General features: G+C 32.5%; 1 long non-coding RNA gene across 1 annotated transcript; it reads right to left on the reverse strand.

Moving 5' to 3' along the window:
• Positions 1-1,969: 1,969 nt before the first annotated feature.
• Positions 1,970-6,197, reverse strand: LOC127850009 (uncharacterized). The gene is made up of 3 exons (XR_008034992.1): positions 5,866-6,197; positions 5,379-5,421; positions 1,970-2,221 (listed from the first exon to the last, which is right to left on the reverse strand). It is a non-coding gene; the product is annotated as an uncharacterized LOC127850009 (long non-coding RNA).
• Between the last annotated feature and the right edge of the window lie 1,825 nt (positions 6,198-8,022).

Consider the following 8,022-nt stretch of genomic DNA (forward strand, 5'->3'; position numbering starts at 1 on the left):
TACTCATTAAGAAATGCGTCACATCTCCAGCCAATTCAAGTGCGAACGTCACAGTATTCAAATTCGTTTGTACCGTCCACTGTATCCAAATGGAATAATCTTCCAGATGACGCAAAAATCACTGAATCGATCTATTCCTTTAAACGGCTTATTAACATTGATCGACCGATTCAAAATCCCATATTCTCGTACGGCGAAAAACGCTCTCAAACATTACACACGCGCTTACGTACAATGTGTAGCGCCTTAAATGACCATCTTTTTAGACGTAATATTGATGCATCCCCATTATGTACATGCGGACTTCAGGAAACGACGTCACATTATTTTCTCGAATGCAATCAGTATGCACATGCTCGCGGCGAACTTCTTAACACAATATCCGTTTATTCCGTCCCCTGCATTGAAACTATTCTATTTGGAGACAACACGCGTGACTACCTAATCAATATTAAAATAACTGATGCTCTATACAAATTTATAGTTAATAGTAAGCGATTTGATTCGTAAATAAGCTACAGAACGACTCTCAACCCTTTTCTCTTCTTTTCCCTTATCAAATCAAATATTTCAAAACTTCTTGTATCTTCTTTCCAGAACTCTACCACTCTATCTTTCACCTCCAAATGTCAACTTAAAACTTGCTTTTTACAATTGAACCGCTATACACGGAGTTTTTCTCTTAATTAAACTGTTATTATTGTTTAATGATCAAAATCCGAACATGCTCGCCTGAAAAAAATGTAATTGTATTTGTATAGGGAGAAGAACTATATAGACATTGTCTTTCGTTCTAATCCTATTCAAACCTGTTCATTGTATAAATGTTACATGTAATGCTATGTAATAACAAATTGTATTGCTTGAAATAAATATGTTTAAACTAAAAAACCAAACATTTGTAATACTCAATAACACCAATCACTTAATGTTCAACTTTATCAAAATAATTCATCGACAGCAATATTTGTATACAGTATGATCATTCACGAAATAATTTTACGATAATACTTCTTCTTTAAACGATGAGGTGTACCCTTTAATCAAATTCTTAATTTACTTAAAGGCAAAGGTCAACGAATCTTAATTAGGCTTGATGAATACTTTCCTTTCCTACAGCATTATGGAATGAATCTCATACTATTATCACAACCAAGAACTTTTTTACACATAAATCCTCGCTGTCAATTCGGAATCTTACAACATGGTGGCTTTATCGTCTAATCTGCATTCGGGAAATAGGCACGTAGAAAAATATATAATGCATGTGTCCATCATTAGATGGTATCTCTATTAATATGTGTTTGTTAGAAATATGAGTATAACATATCAAAACGATCATTAGAATAGATATATCTTCAGTGGCATTTCTCATAAATCAATGGAGTCAATTGATTAATAACCGTCTGCTAATACTGATGCATAAACAAGTTTTTATCATCATTACGCGAGAAATAATTTACAAACACTTTATTTGCTAGACAAGGACAGTTATTAATAACTCCGTTTAATATTAGTTGATGATTGAAATGGGAAAGACCCCTTACAGTTTGGAAAATAAATTAAATGACTTTGTATGATAGTAATAATTCAAAATACAATTATCACAAATTTCAAACCTTGTATTTATCTCGAGATATGTTTCAATATCGACGAAATAATGCAAACTCGATTCAGGTAAACTAAAAATACGTGTGTGCGTAAGGATGGTCACATTTCTGTAGATATGAGCCGTGCTCTGTGAAGTGGGGATTTAATGGATATGCGTGAAGTGTCGTCCCAGATTAGCCTGTGTAGTCCGCACAGGCTTATCAGGGGCGACACTGTTCACTTTAATGATATTTTATGTTTAAAGAAAATATCTTCTTAGCAAAAATTAAGTTTCGGCGGACAGTGTAGTCCATGATTAGCCTGTGCAGACTGCATCTGGACAGCTAATCTAGGGCGACACTTTACGCACATGCTTTAAACGTCCTTTCTACAGAGCACGGCCCTTATTTTATATATTCGGTTAGTCATTGACTAAGAAACATGTACAGATATGGTAAGCGCTATACCTTTAAAAAATGAAAACATTAACTTAAGAGAATACAACTCACATTATTCGTACAAAACAGTTCAGCTATAAATGATAAAAATATAGAACCTATATCATGCTTGTATTTTACATCCACATGTAAAGCGTTGTCAGAATCCCTCTATCAAGCATTAATCTGTGAATCTGCAAAATAAAGAACCACATGTCTGGAACAATATTTATAAAAGAGCCATATAAATGTATAAAGAAGTACTCATTATCAACTGGTGTACTTAAGTTTTTCTTAATCTAAAACAATTAAAACCTAACACCTATTATCTGGCACATACAAAAACATTTAGCATAAACAGAACCATTTCAGCAAATGAAATAGCTGTTCGAGATAAATTCCGACAAGTGTTTAATCAACACCCCTGCTTGCGAAGAATATCCGTCTTACAGTGTGATCAGCATCAATCCCAACGCATTAACACATCGTTCCCACTATTTGAATTGATGGCGTCCCAGAGCCGTTAGCACCACGAGGCATCCACAGTATAAGACGTGACAACGCACTATTACCACATAATAAGCCATCATAAAGCACATTATGTGCATGTGTTGAATTGTTTTCAATATGTGTGTCAATGTTGATCATGTTGAATAAATAGGGTATTCTAAAGTAATGAATTTACTGTTTTATATAACATACATAATGTAAATCCATCCACGGTGTCTATGTGTATATTAAAAGCTTGCAATACAGGTTATAGGACCCACAACGGTCAGTAGTTCTTAGAGATAACACATTGGCTTCATTTGCTATATGTAGTCATGTTCTTATACACACATCGTATTGCAGGTTTTCACATGATTTTTTTAAAATCATAGACGGCTCAAAGAGAAAGTACAAATTACAAGGGCCAGACCTCCCTCACTCTTGTCAAGATTTGTAGAGCTATTTATATTTGTTAAATTCTATTTTGCATAGCGAAACTGTTTCTTGTGTTGATCATAACCGGTTATCTCTTTTTTCCATGAATCTTTATGCAGCGATAGATGTTCCTAAAGGAATCACGAATGCCATATGTATGCATCTTTTGTTCAGCAATTTTATAATTATTTTCCTGTTCTTATTTTTCGTATATGAATCAAACATTCATAAATATTTATGTGATTTAAACACACTTGCTTTTTTAAGCATTATTCTTTCAATTTTGAAGTTAATGTTGCCAACGTACATATAATGGTAAGAGTGACTGATTGACGCTACATAAAACAAATGTTGTAACTACCCTTTTTGACTTATCAGAATAATTGTTTTTTTAAGTTTTCAAAATTTCACACAATTATTATTAAAGCGGATATATACGAATTTTATATGTGCTGAATTGTAAAATATTGATACAAATATGTTATAATAACACACAATATGCAAGAAAAATGATACATTTAAGACGAATTTCATAAAATACAGCAAAAACAAATTAGCGCCCCGAGCCGATTGTGACGAAGATAATTCGTAAATTATTTTCCTACAATAACCGATGCATTCGTCTTTTTAGTAAGTGTTCGTGTGTCGTATGAATCGATATCGCTGCAGGAATTTCAAATGAACCGTTAAACTAAATTTAGATTCACATCGTACATGCATGATATACATGCTGGCGAATTCGGCTGTACAGCCTTTTTCGATTTCAGAATTAAATATCTGGCTTATTCAGCATTTTTCGACACATGTTCTTATTAACTTTTATTTTAGTTTATATTGAAATATATGTATAATAAGTTTTTTACACATTTTATATTAATTAATAAATATTTGACAAGATCGTATATACCCGCTTTAAGTTATTGTATTAGTAGCAGAAACCGAACTCTAGCTTACACGAACAGAATATTTACACCTTTCTTTTATTAAGATCAATTTGTATCTTCATTTAAAAGCGAAAAAAAACTAATTGTCAAATAAAGATGGGAGCTTAAATAAATCGAAGATTGAATTTTTTTAATGAACATACATTACTGAAACGATCAGTAATATATTAAATAATCATACTGATACATTCAAGACTGTTTTAATATATGCGCCTGTAATCGAAGTGAACAGGTATATGTATTTATAATACAGTTATATTAAACAAGTTTTAAGTAAAAGGGAACTCGAGCTGCAGAACAATAAGTAGTGTTTGCTGTCAAAACTCCACTTGTTCGACCTGATCTGGTCGGCTGTATCATCAGAGCTGAACTAAAGCTTGTATGTCCAGTAGAAGTATTGAATGAACCTCATATAATAAACGCTGATAGTGTCAAAACTAAGTGCTGTTTATTGCAAATACAGTTTTGCTTTCATATGTAATTTATTGAACTATGTGACTTGATCGTCCGCGCGGCGGAATATGCAATATAAGTATAGAACAATGTAGTAATATATGTTGGCAAAACTGTTGTTAATCAAAACATAATTTCACTTGTTATATATATATTTGGTTTAAATCGGGTTATTGCATTTAATCACGAGCATAGAACATGTTCAATTTCAGCGGAATTGCTCATGAATCAACTCAAAATTTATAAGAAACAGTTCGTATCTTGTATACAATGGCAGCATATTCATGTAGTTTGATATGATGATATAAAAAATATCATACGCAAGTCATCTACTATTATCAGTTTTAAAGTCACACACTTTGAAATGAAATACATGTTAATCAATACATATAGATGCAATTTGAAAGTGTGCAAAATTGTCATTAAATCTATAGCCTAGTTAGCAAGTGATTTATTTTTTTTTAAATTTTAAAACCGAAAGTAGGATTTCTATACGTATACGTCCATTTCCACAAACGCGAATTTTTTTAAGTTTTAAAGCGCAAAAAAGACGGATTTCTACTTTGTAACCACCAGATATATTCTAATTGGCATAGATAAAATTAAATCTATAGCCTAGTTAGCAAGTAATTTATTATTTTTCAAACGGAACCGCTTATAAACCGAAAGTAGGATTTCTAGACGTATACGTCCATTTCGAAAAACGCGATTATTTTTAAGTTTAAAAGCGCAAAAGAGACGGATATCCACCTTGTAACCACCAGATATATTCTAATTGGCATAGATAAAATATGTTTCTTATTTATACTTAAATTACCTATGCCATGTATTTCATTTCGAGGTGTGTGGCTTTAATATTTGACAAACAATTCTTTTGAAGTACAAAGATATTCAAAGTTATTGATAAGTAGTTTAAGCAGACATGTGTATGTGCTTGATTGATAATACTACAAATATGCTCGCCATAATTCACTTGTATATAAGAATTAATACAATCAACACACTTCAAAACATTTAAATAATCACTTACATGGTGGAATATCCAGGTTGTGTTAGATAGGTTGTCGACATGACTGTAAACATATCATTAATTTAGATGGTGATATAAAAATATATGCAAGTATGGTATAAGTTATACATTGAAACCATATATATATATATTCAGTCAAGGAAGTACAATTCATAGTATTGCTACAAAGCATTATTGCTGCAGCTGATACAAATAAAGAACCTTTAAAAGGTTTTTATTTAAAATGCGATTAACATGTCAAGCATGGCTAGAATAACTCAATCAAATATTTTTTCTTTACAATATAACACCTAAGTATTGAAACACTATTATCCGCGAACAGTATACTATGAACACGCTAATATAAAAGTTCACGTGCAATAAATCCCGTTATCTTAGTTCACTATGTGTTCCTGGTGATCCTCGTGGCTTTGGTCAATGTGTACACATGCTTGCTTAAAATGAAAATTATGCAGCGTGATATAAATATGTGTAATTCATCACTTACGATTTAAATTTCCGTTTTATTAACAAAATACAGCATTTCTTCACAAGCATATCCTCAGTATATACACTAAAAACACTGTTTTATCCCTAGCTCGACACAAATCAAACACTAGAACATTGTTATTTCACACATTTTCACTGTTATTTGACAGCTAAACAAAAACAAGTCACATCGTTCCCACCACCGGAAGTCTGGAATATACGTTTAAAGACATCCTTTACGTAATATGCCTCACGTTGAAGATGAACAATGTAAATTTGAAAAAGAATGATTGTGGGCAATTGACCGATATTTCTTATTTTCATGTGAGTTTGTTAATATTGAAAACCTGTCGAGCTATGTTTCAAACCGTTCTATAATATTACAAATCTCTGTAAGGCTCTAAATTTTACAAATGTCACAATTCTCTCTTTGGTATTTCATAGTGATTGGTTTGTATATTTCGCAAAAAAACAAGAGTTCCGAGGTGGAAGACATATGCCTTCCAAACAGGGCTTTGAACTATTGACCCAATTTCAATAGGTTTATCCACTGTCCAAGGCCAATGAACTTGTGGCGAGTTATTGATCAGAAACAATGTTTACGCTTATTGTGACAGTGGCCTTGACCTTTGACCTAGTGATTCAAAATTCAATAGAGACCATCTACTTTCCAATGCCAATCCACATGTGAAGTATAAAGCTAATCGGTCGGTTCGTTGACGATTTTCAAACTTATTGTGATAGTGACCTTGACCATGACCAAGTGACTCCATTTTCAATAAAGGTCATCTACTGTTTAAGACAAATGCATATGCACAGTATCAACCCAATCCGTAAATTCGTTGATTGGTTATTGATCTGAAACGATTTTTAGACTTGTTATGACAGTGACCTTGACCTTAGACCTAGTATCCCCAATTTCAATAGAGGCCATATACTTTGCATGGCCAATGCAAATGTGAAGTATTAGGCCAATCGGTCATTTCGTTGACGAGTTAATGATCGGAAATGGACTTGTCGACTTACGGACCGACCTTCAGACAGACCGACATCCAGCAAAATAATTACCCCTTCTTCTTCTTCTAAGGGAGGCAGAATAAAATGCGTGCTTTCACGACTGATTGCAGCTTTTATATAAAATGTTTCTTATCAAGCCCACGATTCCATTTACATTTAATTATTTAACATGTGTTCAAAGGCATGTAATTATACAATATGTTGATAATATAGTTTAACCCATAACAATGTAAATGTGTCGAAAATTTTATCCAAACGGTTTTCTGCAATTGGTTACTTATAGCTTTAAATTAATATATTTTTTTTATGTACAATGTCAACATGATTTATTTGTAACAGAAAAACACAAAACTGAGCACTAAATCGGATGTTCCAGGATAACAAGACCCATTTGTGGGGTTAATGCAAGTGAAGAAAACACAGTAGAATATCACAAAGGATCAAGGAATTAAGCATTTTATTTGATTGTCAGCATTTGTGATCAGATGTAATGGTCATGACGAGAAAAACAATCAATATACACGTATTTTGATAAATTGTTCTCTGCCATTATTTTGTTTATATCAGTATCAAAATTTTGTAATTGTAAAATCAAAATTGACCCTTTTTACACATATATACTATACTTACCCAGAGCTTTTGTGTGAATCTGAACATTGTTTCTCTATATTTGCGCTTCTTCAAATAGCAGCGTAACATATATCACATGCTGCTTGTATGCCTGCGAAAGTCCATCAGATACCGTTCAAGCGAATCTTAATTCAGTACTTGACCACAAATCTCATGACACCGGTATTATTCCAGACTAACTCGTGAGATTGCCTTCCTAAGCCAGGAAATATTGATGAGCATTATTCTGTCTTCATTAGCAGTAATTCCCAAGATTTGCGCACGACTGATCGCATGGTAAAACGTCATTTACGCGATGATTGTTGTTTTAAAACCTTTGGTCCAAATATATTTATTATATATTTATTTTCATGATCATTATCATCGGTGGTACCAATTTAAAATAATTATCAAAATCAGCATACTTATTATAATTAATATTAGAAGTGCAATGAGAAGTATTATTCAGAGCTATAATCACAGTAGCAGTACTCACAGTAGAAGCACTAGTATAAGTAGTATAAGTACCAGAAATGGTTGTAGTTTTAGT

Source organism: Dreissena polymorpha, chromosome 11 (genome assembly GCF_020536995.1).
Source record: "Dreissena polymorpha isolate Duluth1 chromosome 11, UMN_Dpol_1.0, whole genome shotgun sequence".
Classification (NCBI taxonomy): Eukaryota; Metazoa; Mollusca; class Bivalvia; order Myida; family Dreissenidae; genus Dreissena; species Dreissena polymorpha.